This window comes from Mustelus asterias, chromosome 27 (assembly GCF_964213995.1).
Source record: "Mustelus asterias chromosome 27, sMusAst1.hap1.1, whole genome shotgun sequence".
NCBI lineage: Eukaryota > Metazoa > Chordata > Chondrichthyes > Carcharhiniformes > Triakidae > Mustelus > Mustelus asterias.
In genome coordinates this window covers 30,137,041-30,156,006 of record NC_135827.1, presented here as the reverse complement: position 1 = coordinate 30,156,006, position 18,966 = coordinate 30,137,041, and the positions used below count along the sequence as shown (strand labels likewise).

General features: G+C 46.6%; 1 protein-coding gene across 3 annotated transcripts in view; it reads right to left on the bottom strand.

Moving 5' to 3' along the window:
- alg9 (ALG9 alpha-1,2-mannosyltransferase) overlaps positions 1 to 18,966 on the bottom strand; it is a 292,047-nt gene that overhangs the window by 245,491 nt on the left and 27,590 nt on the right. The window lies entirely within an intron of this gene.

The window sequence follows — 18,966 nt, the reverse complement described above, 5'->3', positions numbered from 1 at the left end:
AGGTTCATTTGGTAGCACAAGCTTTCGGAGTGTCGCTCCTGCTTCAGGTGAGTGAGGAATCGTGTGACAACTCTTCACTCACCTGAAGAAGGAGCGACACTCTGAAAGCTTGTGCTACCAAGTAAACTTGTTGGACTTTAATCTGGTGTTGTGAGATTTCTTACTGTGAGGCAGCAGTGCTAACCACTGTGCCACCCAAATTGGGCTCAAGTCTCACTCCAGCTAGTCCCAGCAAGCAGCGACCGAAGCACTTGCTCTGAATATTGGATTGGCATCCATTGAGGGTACTGGCGTCTCGTTGGTGGGTGAAAATGACCTTCCTGCCATTACAAGGGTTGGGTGGGGTTTATTCATTGCAGCCGTACATATAACGAAGGTAGACTGAAAACTAAACAAAACAAGGAAGGTAATGACTCATTACCTCAGCTATGAGTCTATAATAAGTGACTCAAGAATCTCATGCGAGTTAGGAGCTGCCCTAGGGCAGAACACAAATGGACTGGAGTCTACGATGCAGGATAAGTTAGCTTGAAGTTTATTTATTCGTGTCGCAAGTAGGCTTACATTAACACTGCAATGAAGTTACTGTGAAAATCCCCTAGTCGTCACATTCCGGTGCCTGTTCGGGTACACTGAGGGAGAATTTAGCAAGGCCAATGCACCTAACCAGCATGTCTTCCGGACTGTGGGAGGAAACCAGAGCACCCGGGCGAAACCCACGCAGACATGGGGAGAACGTGCGGACTCCGCACAGACAGTGATCCAAGCTGGGAATCGAACCCGGGTCCCTGGCACTTTGAGGCAGCAGTGTTAACCCACCGTGCCGCCCCGTTACTAGGTATTTGGACAATAATAAAAGCAAAATACTGCAGATGCTCAAAATCTGAAATAAAAACAGAAAATACCGAAAAAAACTCAGCAGGTCTGGCAGCATCTGTGGCGAGGGAAACAGAGTTAATGGCTGGGATTTTCCAGCTGTTGACACTAGCGGGATTCTCCGGTCCCGCTGCAGTGAATGGCGATTTGGATGAGCGCCAAATTCTTCGTTCTAGCTTGCAGTGACAGCAGGGCATGAACAGCCGGAAAATTCCGGCCAATGTTGAGGCCGTGTGACCCTTCCACAGAACTGTTTGGACATATGAGTTAATGGCCAGTCAGCCATAGAAACACATTGGCTGAAACCCTATCACCTCACCCGTCCCAAAATCGGCTGAGCAAGATCATAAAATCCCGCCCATCATACTTGAACGTACACGTTGGAAGGAGTAATTTGACAAGGAAGTATTCAATGAATGGCATGACACGAGGAAGTTCTGCGGAACTAAGGGACTTTGGCATGTTTGACAGTAGATCTCCGAGGATGGAACGGCATGTTAGTAGGGTAGTGAAAAAGGCATATGGCACACTTACCTTTATCAAGGCATAGATTACAAAAGCAGGGAAGTCATGTTGGAGTTGTATAGAACTTTGGTGAGGCCACAGCTGGAGTACAGTCGCCACAGATGAAGATGAAGCCACATCTGTCACAGCTTACCCTCTGATTTCAGCTTCTCTGCCGTTTGGCCATTCTATTCTCTCTATGGACTGCCATTAGCAGCCTTTCCCCATGTTTTTGTGGCTATGACTCATCTTCATTCCCTCCCCCTGCAGTATAAATATCTCCCACTTTCTATGCCTTTTAGCTTTGACAAAGGGTCATCTGGACTCGAAATGTCAGCTCTTTTCTCTCCTTACAGATGCTGCCAGACCTGCTGAGATTTTCCAGCACTTTCCTCTTTTGGTTTCAGATTCCAGCTTCCGCAGTAATTTAGTCGGACTAACTAGACTGCGCTTCAGACAGGTCAGGGCAGACTCAATGGGCCGAATGACCTCCTTGCTGTACTCTTCTGAGAAATGATATCAACTGAAGTACTAAAGTAATGTTGCGTTTCTTAAAATACTGACATCAAACCATTTTCTTGACGCCTCTCGAATTTATTTTAGATTTGGATAAAAACAAATTACTGCGGATGCTGGAATCCGAAACCAGAAGAGAAAATGCTGGAAAATCTCAGCAGGTCTGGCAGCATCTGTAAGGAGAGAAAAGAGCTGACGTTTCGAGTCCAGGTGACAAATGTCAAAGCCTATTTTAGATTTGCCTCACTCGCTGTGCTTGCCTTTTCATTTGGGTCCGGGGCCTTTTTAACTTGAGGTTTTCAACAATGCCCCATTTTGTGGCAGTGTGCACACCTTGTATAAATATAGCTCCAGTCCATTCAGAGCAAATTCACGATTACCTTGGGTTATACACAGTATAATAGGTGGGTGGAAATGATGAGAAAATAATCCTGTCAAGGGCAGCACACAACATCATCATCGTGAGGATAAAACCATTCACTGTTCTCCCAACCATGAGCTGCGTTTATTTTTAATGCACTCAACACCCACACGCCTTATATATAGCAGCATTATTTTTAATCCATACAATAAGGTCTGACATTATAGCTGTCTTTGGAAACCGACCTTTCCTTTCCTGGCACCAAGTATCAGAGCAGTGATCAGCTGCCAAGATTCTACATCCACTTAGAAAAAGAATCTGTACTGCTTTGTCTTGTTTCTTAGTTTAAGACTGTAACAAACTAAACCATGCAAATCATAAATGTCTCTGGTCTGTACTGATTTATCCACCCAACCAGACACTATCCAGCCCGGATCTGATGGGCCGAATGGCCTCCCTACTTTCATGGGATGTGCGTACTGCTGGCAAGGCCTACATTTGTTGTCCATCCCTAATTTACCTCAAATTAGGTGTCAGCGAGTCACACTCTTGCATCGCTACAGTCCGTCTGGTTGCGATACACCCAGGGCGGCACAGTTGCGCAGTGGTTAGCGCTGCTGCCTCACATCGCCAGGGACCCGGGTTCAATTCCAACCTCGGGTCACTGTCTGTGTGGAGTTTTCACTTTCTCCCCGTGTCTGCGTGGGTTTCCTCCGGGTGCTCCGGTTTCCTCCCACGGTCCAAAGATGTTGGGGTAGGTTGATTGAAATAGGAATCTGGGTGGGATTGTGGTTGGTACAGACTCGATGGGCTGAATGGCCTCCTTCTGTACTGTAGGGATTCTATGATCTATGATTCTGTGGCACTGTTAAGAAGGTTTTTGGCCCAGTGACAGTGAAGGAATGGTGAGATAGTTCTAAGTCAGGATAGAGGTGCAAGTCCAAAGATGTGTAGGATAGGTGGATTGGTCATGGTAAATGCGCGGGGTTACAGGGATAGGGCTGAAGGGAGGGCCTGGGTGGGATACTCTTTAGGAGCATTGATGCAGGCTCGATGGGCCGGATGGCCACTTTCTGCACTGTATTGATTCTATGGTACATTGCTATGCCTGGAGTCATATGTAAACCAGACCAGGTTTACAGACCAGGTGGCAGATTTCCTTCCCTAAAGGACATCAGTGTACCAGACTGGTTTTTATCATAATCGGTAGTTTCATTATCTTTAGCTTCTAACAATCTGAATATTTATGAATTGAATTCATGCCACGGTGGGATTTGAACTCCAGTGGCCAAAGTATTAATAACATTTATTTATTAGTGTCACAAGTAGGCTTATATTAACACTGTAGTGAAGTTACTGTGAAAATCCCATAGTCGCCACACTCTGGCGCCTGTTCGGGTACACTGAGGGAGAATTTAGCGTGGTGGCACAGTGATTAGCACTACTGCCTCACAGCTCCAGGGACCCAGGTTCGATTCATGGTTTGGGTCACGGTGAGGAGTTTGCACATTCTCCCCGTGTCTGCGTGGGTTTCCTTCGGGTGCTCCGGTTTCCTCCCACAGTCTGAAAGACGTGCTGTTGAGGTGCATTGACCCGAATAGGCGCCAGAGTGTAGCGACTAGGAGAATTTCACAGTAACTTCACTGCAGTGTTAATGTAAGCCATACTTGTGACGAATAAATAAACTTTACTCTTACTTTCAGGAGAAACTGAGGATCTGAGTAAGAAGCACAGCTATCCTCCTTGAAAGGGATCTCATGAATGACTCGTTAAGACAGAATTGCCTGCTCAACTTGAAATTATCTTTTCCATAGAATAGAATCCCGACAGTGCAGAAAGAGGCCATTCGGCCCATCGAGTCTACACCAACCACAACCCCACCCAGGACCTATTCCCATGACCCCACATATTTACCCTGTTAATCCCCCTGACACTAAGGGGCAATTTAGCCTGGCCAATCCACCTGAGCTGCACATCTTTGGAGTGTGGGAGGAAACCGGAGCACCCGGAGGAAACCCACGCAGACACAGGGAGAATGTGCAAACTCCACACAGACAGTCACCCAATGTCGGAATTGAACCCAGGTCCCTGACGCTGAGAGGCAGTAGCGCTAACCACTGTGCTGCCCCTATTTCTCGATAATTTCTTTGATAATAATCATGCCGTACGAGTGTTAAAGTATGAAGTGTTCTAGCGTAACGGCACAAAACCGAATAACTTTGCCATGACGTTTTCTGATAATCTACTCCACAACACAGCAGAAAGCATAGCAACCGGCTTTGGAATGCAGTAATAAAGCTGTTCTTGTGGTGTGGAACACCCATTGAGCCCCTCAATTAAGTCATTGTCATGCAATCACAGCCAAGTAGCCATAATTTTCTGCTTATATTACATCCGACCCCTTTTGTATTAAATGTCACAGTGCAAAAATTGAGTTTCCTTTGTCTTATTTGCGCAGTCAGACAGGCTCGTACCTGCCCGAAAAGCCATTAACCAGGGAACAAATTACAACACAAACATTAACTTCATCAAAATACCAGTCCCTTTCCAATGATCACAGACACCTCCATCACTTTGCACTTTTTGTTAAATTTTCTTTGCTTAAAGATGTGGCTCACGTTGCCAATTAGAGCCTTTGCATTTAGGCAGCCAAAATTGTCTTAACCATCCGCAAGCATTAACTCCCTCCACCACCGGCACACAATGTGTACTATCTACAAGATGCACTGCAAGACCACATCAAGGCCCCTTCCAAATGCATCGCCTCTGCCTCCTACAAGGACAAGGGCAGCAGATGCACGGGAACACCAGAACTTGCAAGATCCCCTCCGAGTCACACACCATCCTGACTTGGAGATACATCGCCGTTCCTTCACTGTCGCTGCGTCCAAATCCTGGAACTTCCCTCCCTATCAGCACTGTGGAAATTCCACCCGAACACCACATGAATTGCAGCAGTTCAAAGAGGCAGCTCACCATTACCTTATCAAGGGCAATTAGAAGTGGGCAATAATTGCTGGTCTGGCCAGCGTCGCCCTCATCCCATGAATGAATAAATATAAAGTCCATAATCGGCACCCGTGCGAATGACCAAATAATGAAAAAAAAACTAGACATCAAATTATGTATCTTGAAGAATAGAAGAACAATTAGTCATTGGATCAACAAGCATGTTCTTCCCAGATCCTCTTCAATCCAACCTCTCTCAGATTCTACCTAATCCTCTCAGAAACGTTTCTGCAAAGGTTGCCTTGCTGGTTCACTCAAAAAGTTATCAACCAAAATCCATAATCTCTTTCTAATCTCACTTTCTACATTATTCAGCTGCTTTGAGTACCTTAGAGTCATAAAATCCCTACAGTTCAGAAGTAAGCCAATCGAGTGTGTGTGTGGAGTTTGCACGTTCTCCCCGTGTCCGCGTGGGTTTCCTCCGGGTGCTCTGGTTTCTTCCCACACTCTAAAGATGTGCAGGTTAGGTGGATTGGCCATGAGAAATTGCCCGAGTGTCAGGGGGACTGGCTAGGGTTATGGGGATAGGGCCTGGGTGGAATTGTAGTCGGTGCAGGCTCGATGGGCCGAATGGCCTCCTTCTGCACTGCAGAATTCTACGATTCTATGAGTCTGCACCAACTCTCTGACACAGAGTATCATAACCATGCCCTTTCCCCCACCCTATCCCCGTAAACTTACACATTTATTATGGCTAATCCACCTTACCGACACATCCCTCGACATTAAAGAGCAATTTAACATGGCCAATCAAATAACCTGCACAGCTTTGGAGTGTGGGAGGAAACCGGAGCACCCGGAGGAAACCCACGCAGACATGGGGAGAACGTGCAGACTCCACACAGACAGTCACCCAAGACTGAAATCGAACTCGGGGTTCCTAACACTGTGAGGCAGCAGTGCTAACCACCATGCCACCCTTGTTGGTGTAGAAGATCCAATTGGAGACTTAAAATTGTTATGGCGTTAAAAATTCTTCCTGTTACAAAAGGATAGGATCAGGATCAGCTGGGCTGCTCCCACAGTCAAACAAGCTGTCATCAGGCATGAACATCCACAGGGACAAAACAACTGCTGGCAAAGTCCTCACTTCCTTATGGAAAGGAGTGGGAAATTGGGAGAGAAATTCTTAACTGAAAAGTTCAAACTGATTCCCAAGAGCACAGGTTTTTGAAGTCAAATTTTTTTGGCATGTCATTTCCCATCTTGACTATTGGCAGAAACGAAGCCAGACTAATTGAAGATTAAGTGGTTCACTTATGGTTCCTAAGACAGTAAATGGATTTGCAATCTGCCACCTTTGTCATTTGAATTTAAGCCAGATATAACACTTGTGACACACACAAAAATCACAGGAACAGTAGAAAAGGGAGGAGACAAATGGGAGAGGAGGCACTCTACACAAATGAGAATAGGGGTGCGGAGTAACACTCCCATTAGATCAGTGAGTTGTCCCAATAGGTCTTAGATTTTCAGTGCCAGGGACCCGCCTTTGGGTGACTGTGTGGAGTATGCACGTTCTCCCCGTGTCTGCGTGGGTTTCCTCCGGGTGCTCCTATTTCCTCCCACAGTCCAAAGATGTGCAGGTTAAGTGGATTGGCGATGCCAAATTGCCCCTTATTTTCCCATGATGTGTAGGTTAGGGGGGTTACGAGGATGGGCTTGGATTAGATACTCTGTCGGAGACTCGGTGCAGACTCAATGGGCTGAATGGCCTTCTTCTGCACTATAGGGATTCTATGAGAAGGTTCGGAGACTGACTGAGGGAACAAAGTTAATTTGATTTCACAGGTTTATATTTTGTTTAACTCTAAAACAAAACTTTTACTCTTGAGCCCTCCGCACACCAGGTTTTGTCACCCTCAAGTTAGACTCTTCATCTCAGGATCAAAAGCAGGACTTGAGAAGAAATTACTTCACGGAAATCATTGTGTAACTATTTGGAATCCTTTACCTCTGAGAGTTGTGGATGCTCCACTGTTGAATACATTTTTGGTCTCTCAGGGAATCAATGGATTTGCAATCTGCCGCCTTTCTCATTTGAATTTAAGCCAGATATAACACTTGTGACACACACAAAAATCACAGCAACAGTGAAAAAGAGAGGAGATAAACAGGAGAGGTGGCACTATATACAAATGAGGATAGGAGTGTGGAGTAACACTCCCATCAGATCAGTGAGCTGTCCCAATATGTCTTAGTTTTTCAGTGCCAGGGACCCGGATTCGATTCCGGCCTTTGGGGTCTGCCTGTATGGAGTTTACACGTTCTCCCAGTGTCTGCGGGGGTTTCCTCCGGGTGCTCCGGTTGTGGGCAACAGGTAGAAAAGTGGAACTGAATCCCAAGATCAGCCATGATCATACCGAATGGTGAAGCAGAATCTACTCCTGCTTCTATCCATGTGACCCAAAGGAACGCAAAATGGGAATCCCATTGCACTTCATACTGGAATCAATTCCGGGTCCAACTTCCGCTTTGCATAACTTCAATGGTGATGTGACATGAACATTGCAAATGCCCACTGCATTTTTGTTATGTGCCCCAATTACAATAATCCTATTAGTGATCCATAATTTACAAGCCAACAGTCTTTACAAAATGATTTTATCAAATTAATGGCTCAAGAAACTTTTCAAATGTTCTTATTGTTATATGGTTCTCTTAGCCAAGACGAGGCCTAACTGTGATACAGGAAGGAATGGAACACACTAATGAGGTGCTGGAATCAACATTTGCGTCTGGTACAAATCCAAGACAGCACAAAGGCACTAAAGTAAATTACCCTTAATAAAAAACACTCCAGAAGCTTGACACCATCCAGGACAAAGCAGCCCGCTTGATTGCCACCACATCTATAAACATTCAATCCCTCCACCACCGACGCTCAGTAGCAGCAGTGTGTACTATCTACAAGATGCACTGCAGCAATTCACCAAAGATCCTTAGGCAGCACCTTCCAAACCAACGGCCACTTCCATCTAGAAGGACAAGGGCAGCAGACACATGGGAACACCACCACTTGCAAGTTCCCCTCCAAGCCACTCACCACCCTGACTTGGAAATATATCGCCTTCCCAGTCGCTGGGTCAAAATCCTGGAATTCCTTCCCTAACAGCATTGTGGGTTAATCCACAGCACGTGGACTGCAACGTTTCAAGGCAGCAGCTCACCACCACCTTCTCAAGGGCAACTAGGGATGGGCAATAAATGCTGGCCAGACAGCGACGCCCATGTCCCACAAATGAATTTTTTTAAATGATCTTTACGCACACTAACCCGTTCCAGAGGATGTCATTTTCCTTTGGGAATTGTAGGAAAGTGTTGAAAGGATGAGCAGGTTGATCATCAACCTGTTTGAATTGGGTCATGATTGCTCCTTCCATGGCCGACAAGTCCTGGAGTGGGACTTGAACCCAGAAGTTAGGGCTCAGAGGCAGTGGTATTACCTACCGAGTCAGAAGACTCCTTGGACATTAAACAGCAGCCAAGATAACAGACAGGTAATAAACACATTACTGACTAGACACATTGGGTGGGATTTTATGGCCTCGCTCATCCAAAAACCATAAACTCCAACCTAAGGTCGATGGGCCTTCCGATTGTCTACCCCTCGCCCGCTCTGATTCCCGTGGCGGGCGGGATGGTAAAATTCCAGTCATCAACTCTTTCTATCTCTCCGCGCAGTTGCTACCTGGCAAGCTGAGTATTTCCAGCATTTTCCATTTTAGATTTCCTGCAGTATTTTGCTTTTGCATTGTATTTAATTTCTCTTCCAGGAATGCCCATCCTGATGAACATTTGCTCTTCTCTACAATGGAATTTCCGTTCGTCTTATTTACCTTGTTCACCTTCGTTACTTTCTACCCGAGTTCTGATGAGAGGTCGTTGACCTGTGGGGAGTTGGTGGTGTAGTGGTAATGTCACTTACACTAGCCATTCCTCTGCCTTTTTCCCGTAGCCCTGCATTCATATCATAGAAATCATAGAAACCCTACAGTACAGAAAGAGGCCATTCGGCCCATCGAGTCTGCACCGACCACAATCCCACCCAGGCCCTACCCCCATATCCCTACATATTTACCCACTAATCCCTCTAACCTACACATCTCAGGACACTAAGGGCAATTTTTAGCGTGGCCAATCAACCTAACTCGCACATCTTTGGACTGTGGGAGGAAACTGAAGCACCCGGAGGAAATCCACGCAGCCACGAGGAGAATGTGCAAACTCCACACAGACAGTGACCCAAGCTGGGAATCGAACCCAGGTCCCTGGAGCTGTGAAGCAGCAGTGCTAACCACTGTGCTACCGTGCCGCCCATGCATTGTTTCTATCGAATGCCCTCTTGAATGCCTCGAATGAACCTGCCTCCACCACACTTCCAGGCAGTGCACTCCGGAGCCCAATCACTGTGTGTGAGAGAATTTTCTCTCACATCGCATTTGCTTCTTTTGAAAATGACTTCAAGTCTCTTTCAATCCTATTATGAGTGGGAACAGTTTCTCCCTATCTACCTGCTCTTGTACTCCATGCCTTGATCAATAAAGGTAAGTATTCCGTACGCCTTCTTAATCAGCTTATCTACCTGCCCGGCTACCTTCACTGATCTGTGGTCCCACTCTTTTCCCTGCACTTGGCATTATGCTACCATTTAATGTGTATCCCTTACCTTGTTTGTCCCCCACAAATGCATCACCTCACACTGTTCTGGATTGAATTGTATTTGCCACTTTTCTGCACCCCTGACCTAGAATCATAGAATCCTACAGTGCAGAAGGAGGCCATTCGGCCTATTGAGTCTGCACCGATCACAATTCCACCCAGGCCCTATCCCCATACGGTTACCCTAGCTAGTCCCCCTGACACTAGGGTCAATTTAGCATGGCCAATCCATCTAACCAGCACATCTTTGGACTGTTGGAGGAAATTGGAGCACCCGGAGGAAACCCACACAGACACGAGGAGAATGTGCAAACTCCACACAGACAGTGACCCAAGCCGGGAATCGAACCCGGGTCCCTGGCGCTGTGAGGCAGCAGTGCTAACCACTGTGCCACCGTGCTGCCTGTCCACTGATATCTCCCTGCAGTTTACTTTCTGACTCACCATCAAAAACTTAATAAATTTTTGTTTCATCTGCCAACTTCTTAATCAGGCCCCATCCACTTAAGCCCAAGTCATTGATGTAGTTATGAAAAGCAAGAAGCCCATTACAGAGGCCTGAAGAATCACCCTGACACAGCCTACCAGTTACACTCAGGAAACGCTTAGGCCGATTTTGAATCCAATTTGCCACTTTCCCTTAGATGTCATGAACATTTATTTTCTGACCAGACTGCCATGTGGAAATGTAAAAAAACCTTGCTAAAGTTTATTTATTAGTCACAAGGAGGCTTACATTAACACCGCAACGAAGTTACTTTGAAAATCCCCTAGTCGCCACACTCTGGCGCCTGTTCGGGTACACCGAGGGAGAATTTAGCATGGCCAATGCACCTAACCAGCACGTCTTTCGGACTGTGGGGGCAAATCGGAGCACCCGGAGGAAACCCACACGGACACGGGGAGAATGTACAAACTTCACACAGACAGCGGCCCAAGCTGGGAATCGAACGCGGGTCCCTGGCGCTGTGAGGCAGCAGTGCTAACACGTGGACTATATCAAACTTGCTCTCCGGTGCTGTACTCTGCTATGACTCTATATATGTGCCTGAAAGGGGAAAGACATTCTATTTTTTCAACCTACTGTGTGGTATGTACATTTGCCTTGTCAATCCGTTTCTGAATGTACTGTCACCAATTCTCAGTGGGATCTGCTAAGTAAGGTTACATTTGAGTCATTTTGACTCAGATTTGGAAATTAAGAAAATAACAGTGGCCCCCAAGAGAAGCTCAATTTCTGTGAAGTTTGTTCATTGGCTCTCCAGGATGTAGAGGAACCGGACAAACTGAATATTGTCTGATAAACATATCAACGGACCTTTGCATCATCTGCCCCCCCTACCCGTTATGATCCCTGTGGTGGGCGAGATGGGAAAATTTCCCCCGTACACTCCATTATAATTATTAAAGAAATTCTTTCCATAGAATCCCTGCAGTGTAGACAGAGGCCATTCAGCCCATCAAGTCTGCACCAACCCTCCAAAAAAATATCTTACCCAGGTCCACTCACTCCCCCCCAACCTTGTGCATTTACCCTGCTAATCAACCTAATCTACACATCTTTGGAGGCTAAGGGACAATTTAGCATGGCCAATCCTCCAGGACGAGGCAGAGGAGTAGTGATATTGTCACTGGACTAGTAATCCAGAGATCCAAGGTAACGCCCCGGGGACCCGAGTTCGAATCCCACCACTGCAGACGGTGCAATTTGAATTTAATAAAAAAAATCTGGAATCAAAAGTCTAATGATGACCATGAAACCATTGTCGATTGTTGTAAAAACCCACCTGGTTCAATAATGTCCATTAGGGAAGGAAATCAGGCCTCCTTACCTGGTCTGACCTACATGTGACTCCCGAGCCACAGCAAGGTGGTTGCAAATTAGGGATGGGCAATAAATGCCGGCCCAGCCAGCGATGTCCACATCCCATGAACAAATAAGATTAAAAAAACGGAAGCTGGAGTGGCGTTACATCCATTGTGAAAAATACAGATCGCAAATATAAATTCTATTTATTAACAAAGAACAAACTAGTATTTATTTACATTCTTGGAAAATACAGAAATACTTCACAGTGTTTTGTGGCCAAATGAAGATTGTGCACAGCAAGATCCCACAAGCAACCCCCGCCCCCCCCCCCCCCCGAGATGAATGATCAGTTCATCTGTTTGAGCTTGAGGTAGCACTGATGCAATGGGGCCTTTTTGAGAGAACGTAGGCGTGCTGGAAGAACAATCTCGGACTAATTGACCGAATTTAGTCTAAAACTGTCCGGGCAAGCCTTCATCTCAACAGAAAATGCTGGAAAATCTCCAACAGGTCTGGCAGCATCTGTGGAGAGAGAAACAGAGTTTAATGTTCTGAAGGAGAGTCAAATTGCACTTGAAACGTCAACTCTGTTTTTCTCTCCCCGCAGAGGCCGCCGGGCCCTGTGGGGATTTTCCAGCGTTTTCTGTTTTTATCTCAGATTTTCCACATCTGCAGTATTTTGCTTTGAGCTTAAACTCTGTGCCAAAGCTGCAGCTCCACCAATAGAATGGCTGAAGAACAGGAGTAGTGACAGGCCAGCTCCTGGAAAAGGGCATGGAATTCCTACAGGAAAGGGCGGAGTGATGATATTTAAGTACCAATGGAATCATTCGCAGTGACAAAAATCACACAATCTCACACTTTTTCACGAGGCCATAAGAAATATCAGCAGGATATACAACCTCTCAAGAATCGTTTTGCCTTTCTACTCATGTCTGACCCTACTGCAGTGCCCCACCCTATCCCCAGATCATTCCATTTCTTTAGTGTCCGTATGGCACACCCAGTCTCCAGCACGACCTACGGGGAGGAAATCCTGCAGTAACAGGAAGCACATCTTCAGAATCATAGAATTCCTACAGCGCAATTGTACAAGGTGTTGACGAGGCCTCATCTGGAATACTGCATACAGTTTTGATCCCCTTACCTAAAAAAGGAAATAGTGACACTGGAGGCAGTCCAAAAGGCTAATTCCTGGGATGAGAGGGTTGTCCTATCAAGAGAGACTAAATAGTCTGGGTCTGTATTCCTTGGAGTTTAGAAGAGTGAGGGGTGACCTTATTCAAACATATAAGATCCTGAGGGGCTTGACAGGGTAGATGGTGAGATGTTTTCGCTAGTGGTAATCTACAAGATCATGAGAGGTTGTCTACAAGATTATGAGAGGCATGGACAGAGTGGGTAGTAAGAAGCTTTTTCCTCGGGTGGAAGAGTCAATTACTAGGGGGCACAGTTTTAAGGTGCGAGAGGCAAGGTTTAAAGGAGATATACGAGGCAGATTTTTTTTTTTACACAGAGTAGTGGTTGCCTGGAACTCATTGCTAGGGGAGGTAGTGGAAGCAGATACGATAGTGACTTTTAAGGGGCGTCTTGACAAATATATGAATAGGATGGGAACAGAGGGATATGGTCCTTGGAAGGGTAGGGGGTTTTAGTCAAGTCGGGCAGTATGGTCGGTGCAGGCTTGGAGGGCCGAAGGGCCTGATCCTGTGCTTTAATTTTCTTTGTTCTTTGGGAGAGTCTTGAACAAGGGGACATAGCGACAAGATAAAGGGCCTGTCATTTAAAGGTGAGCAGAAATTTATTCCTGCAGAGGGTGGTGAACCTCTGGAATTCTCTGCCCCAAAGGGTGGCAGAGAGGCTGGATCATTGGAAGTATTTAAGGCGGAGGTGGATAAATATTCGCTAGATCGAGGAATAGAGGCACGGAAAAGGAGCTGAGGCCGGAATAGATCAGCCATGATCCTATTGGATGGCGGGGGAGGCCTGAAGGTCCAGTTGGCCTACCCCTGCTTCTATCCATGGTGTTATTAACTCAGATGACAATTCTATTTCTGCTCTTGCTGCACATGGCCAGCTGAAGGATGTGTGAATTTCTTCAGCTTCTGATTAGAATCCAACAATAACTTGAATTTATCTGGCTCTTTAACAAGAATTCATCTCACAGCAGCACCATCAGACCCAAACACACCGGGACAAAAGTCTGGATGAACCGATGAGTTCTAAAAGTGTCTCTGCAAGATGAGGGGGAGGTGGTAAAGTTTAGTGGGGGAATTCCAGAACTTGGGACTGAGAAGGCTGAAGGTCCAGCCACCAATTAAAGCGGGGGATGTGTCCATGTAAAAGGCCAGAATTGAAAAAATGCCAAGATGTCATAAATTTCCCACAAAACCATAATAGCGCAGTGCTTAATATTGCTGCCTCACAGCACCAGGGACCTGGGTTCGACTTCCAGCCTCGGGTCACTGTCTGTGTGGAGTCTGCACATTCGCCCCGTGTCTGCGTGGGTTTCCTCCGGGTGCTCCGGTTTCCTCCCACAGTCTGAAAGATGTGCTGGTTAGGTGCATTGGCCGTGCTAACTTCTCCCTCAGGTGTACCTGAGCAGGCGCCGGAGTGTGGCGACTAGGGGATTTTCACAGTCACTTCATTGCAGTGTTAATGTAAGCCAACTTGCGACTAACAAATAAACTTTAACTTTAATACCTAGGAACCGACCGAGTATAATTAGCATTATCTTCAAATGTATTCACTGCTTAAGTCATATCAACACAAACAGGATAGTGAGTGTTAAATGATCTAGCCAGGTGAGCAGAACGATACAATTTTTTTTTGAAGAGAAAGAAAATGCCCAGCAATGACCATGAACGGGCGGCAGGGTGGCACAGTGGTCAGCACTGCTGCCGCACAGCGCCAGGAACCTGGGTTCGATTCTGGCCTTGGGTCACTGTCTGTGTGGAGTTTGCACGTTCTCCCCGTGTTTGCGTGGGTTTCCTCCCACACTCCAAAGATGTGCAGGTTAGGCTGATTGGCCCTGCTAAATTTCCCCTAATGTCAGGGGGACTAGCTGGGTAAATTCGTGGGGTTACGGGGATAGGACCTGGGTGGGATTGTGGTCGGTGCAGGTTCGATGGGCCGAATGGCCTCCTTCTGCACTGTAGGGATTCTATGATTATGCTTCAAGCAATGAATGCTGTAGAAATCATGTGCAATATATAAAATTATTCACCTAATTGGGGCCTCTATATAAAGTGACCTTGTCGACAGCATCACCAGTGATACATCAAAGGCTTACGGGAGGCTAAATAAGTAACTGATCAAACTGGCCATCCAGGAACGTTTGGATCATTTCACATCAATGTTCACTAATGAATTACAGACTTGTTACTGAAATTGAATGGCTTGGGACAGGCTGTTCAACACACCATTGAAATCAACTTCTTATATCAGTTGATAAGTTGGCAAGTGGAAGAAAATGGATCCAAAAACGTTGCAAAACAACTGGAATGAGCAAAGGCCACTGTTGCTCCTTCCCTTGTGGGCCTTTGTTCCGCAATCATGGACCACCCCACCCTCCCCAGGTTGTGAGTAATATGTAACAGTAAGCCACGCAACTGCTATTCCATTCACAGTCCTTCAGAAGCATATTGATATAGAGTCAAGCAGAAAAGGCAGCACCCACACAGAGAGTGGAGAAGGGGCAGCACAGGGTGGCATAGTGGTTGGCACTGTTGCCTCACAGTGCCAGGGACCTGGGTTTGATTCCGGCCTCGGGTCACTGTCTGTGTGGAGTTTGCACGTTCTCCCCGTGTCTGCGTGGGTTTCCGCTGGGTGCTCCGGTTTCCTTCCACAGTCCAAAGATGTGCAGGTTAGGTGGACTGGCCGTGCTGAATTACCTCCGTGTCAAATTGTGTGTACATTAGATGGATTGGCCATGGTAAATTGCCCCCGAGTGTCCAAAGATGTGCAGGTTAGATGGATTGACCATGCTAAATTGTTCCTTCGTGTCCAGAGATGTGCAGGTTTGGTGGATTGGTAATTGTAAACCGTCCCTTAGGTGTCCAAAGCTGTGTAACTCAAGTGAAGTAGCCATGATAAACGCGCAGGGTTAAGGGATGGGTTGTAGGCCTTGGGGTGGGATGCTGTTTCGGAGAGCCAGTGCAGACTCAGTGGGTCAAATGGCCTCCTTCTGCACTGTCGGAATTCTATGGCACACTATATTGCTCGTGACCGAGGCAATAGGGAAAGGGGGCTGGGGTGAGAAGGCATGACTCAACTCTTCTCCTACAGCTCATAATTGAAGCTCATCCAAAGATTAGCTTCCCGAGCGGTTCTGCTTGGTTTAAGCTGACAGGCCACAATCGAAAACGGGCAGGCAGCAGCTGCGTCACAGAGACAGCTGAGTGAGCCGGTGACGCACAGCTTTCAGTGGTCAGTGTGTTACAGCCTGCTCTCTCCATCATGATTCACCTGTTCAAACAGCCTGAAAATTAATGATTTACCATCCACCCATTCACTGCTCAGAGGGTCAGGTAGCGGGGAACAGTTGGATTCCAAACAGATGCAAGCCGCTGGGAGAATTCCTCTCTGCAAGTTTATAGAAAATGATCAGGAAACAGCATTCAGAAATAAAAATGTTGCTGCCTCCATAACGATTAGCTGATATTTAGGCCAGGAATTCCCGCTTGTAGATACTGATCTTTACAGTTTATTTTTATCAATGTAAACACTGTAACAAGATAATAGGTAGAACTGTATATATGTACTCTCACTCACCCATGAGGTAACTTACGGTCATCAACAAATGAATGCCTTTTTTCTTCATTCGGGGGACATGGGCGTCGCTGGCTGGGCCAGCATTTATTGCCCATCCCTAGTCGCCCTTGAACTGAGTGACTTGCTAGGCTATTTCAGAGGACAGTTGAGGGTCAACCACGTTGCTGTGGCTCTGGAGTCACATACAGGCCAGACCAGGTAAGGACGGCAGATTTCCTTCCAAAAAGAGCAAAAGAACAAAGAAAAGTACAGCACAGGAACAGGCCCTTCGGCCCTCCCAAGCCCGTGCCGATCATGATGCCCTAACTAAACTAAATAAAAAACCCTTCTGCTCTTTCTCAGACCGTATCGCTCTTTTCCCTCCCTAATCTTGTATCTATTCAGATGCCTCTTTTTGCTAATGTGCCTGCTTCCACCACCTCCTCTGGCAGCGCGTTCCAGGCACCCACCACTCTCTGCATGAAACTTTCCCCCTCTCACCTTGAGCCTGTGCCTCCTTGTAATTTACGCTTCCACTCTGGAAGAAAAGCCTCTGACTATCCACCCTGTCTGTGCCTCTCATCATTTTGTAGACCTCTATGAAGTTTCCCCTCAACCTCCGTCTTCCCAGTGGAAACAATCCTAGTTTATTCAACGTCTCCTCGTGGTCAATGCCCTCGAGACCAGGCAACAAACATCCTGGTGAACTTTCTTTCCCGAAAGGACATTAGTGAACCAGGTGGGTTTCTCCCGACAATCGACAATGGTTTCGTGGATCAGTAGATTCCAGGTATTTTTTATTGAATTCAAATTCCACCATCTGCCGTGGTGGGATTCGAACCCAGGTCCTCAGGACATTAGCCCAGTTTCTGGATTAGTAGTCTAGCGATAATACCACTAGGCCATCACCTCCCCTGCTAGAATTAGACGGGAGTTTAGGAGATTTAATTTTATATAACCACAAGTTATGATCATGAAGGGTTTCTAAAAGCAAATTCAATGTTAACTTTCAAAGGGGAATTGGATAAATACTTGATGAGGATCTGCAGAGTTTAGATTACTCGACCACAGCCAGAAAAGCAGCGAGTAAGGCTAGTAATTACTCCATTGACGCTGCTTCCAGAGTAAGTACATCATGGCTTCAAATCCCTCATTGCGGAGATTCTGCAGTGAGATGTTGAATTCACTAGAAATTAAAAAACTACACCCGGGTGGGTGAAAGGAAAATTGCTCCAGCCTCACGAATAGAAACATCATTGGAAAGTTGTACACACCTAGAAAGAGGGGCGCTTCCACCAGATTATTCTTCCCCCTACCTTAAATGTCAATGGCCCTCTGTAAAATGAAAGAGGTCTGGCAGACTGTTTGATCATAGCGGCATCACGCCTGGACCCAGCCTTGGCTTCACTCCATGTCCACACAGGTAGCACTTCTTAAAATGTGTTATTGGATGATGACCAAAGCACACCTGACCCACTTTTTTTTCCCCCAAGCACGGTGGCACAGTGGTTAGCACTGCTGCTTCACAGCGCCAGGGACCCAGGTTCAATTCCGGCCTCGGGGTCACTGACTGTGTGGAGTTTGCATGTTCTCCCCATGTCTGCGTGGGTTTCCTCCGGGTGCCCCGGTTTCTTCCCACATCCCAAAGATGTGTAGGTTGGACGGATTAGCCATGGGAAATGTGTGGAATTATAGGGATGGGGCGGGGGAAGAGGGCCTGGGAATATACTCTGTCAGAGAGTCGGTGCAAACCCGATGGGCCAAATGGCCTCTTCTGCACTGTAGGGATTCTCTGATTCTATGAACTATCACAATGACCAAGAACTCCACAGGCTTCCCATTCTGGTGAATTCCTTCATACCATCATTGACGGCAGTGCTTTAAGCTGCTGGGCTCCCCCCTGCTCCAAACCCCTCTGGATTTCTACCTCTCCCCCCTCTCCAAGACCCTCCTTGTGACCAAGCTTTTGGCATCCTCCTTTGACTTGGTGTCAATTTCTGTGCCATTACGCTCTCGTGAAGCACCTCGAGCCATTAGCAGTTATTGTATCAGGTGTTTTCCTATTATTGCAATAGCAAACACTCAGACCCTGAGTAATGGGGAAAAAATGGACAAACTTTGATTTAGTCTCAAAGCTGCCACCCTGTGGTAAGATAGAGCAGTGTAGCAGAATACAATCCTATAAATTAACCCTCTTTCAGAGGAAATGTTTAAAGTTTATTTATTGGTGTCACAGGTCGGTTTACATTAACGCTGCAATGAAGTTACTGTGAAAATCCCCTAGTTGCCACACTCAGGTACCTGTTCGGGTACACTGGGGGAGGATTTGGCATGGCCAATCCACCTAACCAGCACATCTTTCAGACTGTGGGAGGAAACCGGAGCACCGGGAGGAAACCCACGCAGACACGGAGAAGTTGCAGATTCTGCACAGACAGTGACCCAAGCTGCGAATCAAATCCAGGTCCCTGGCGCT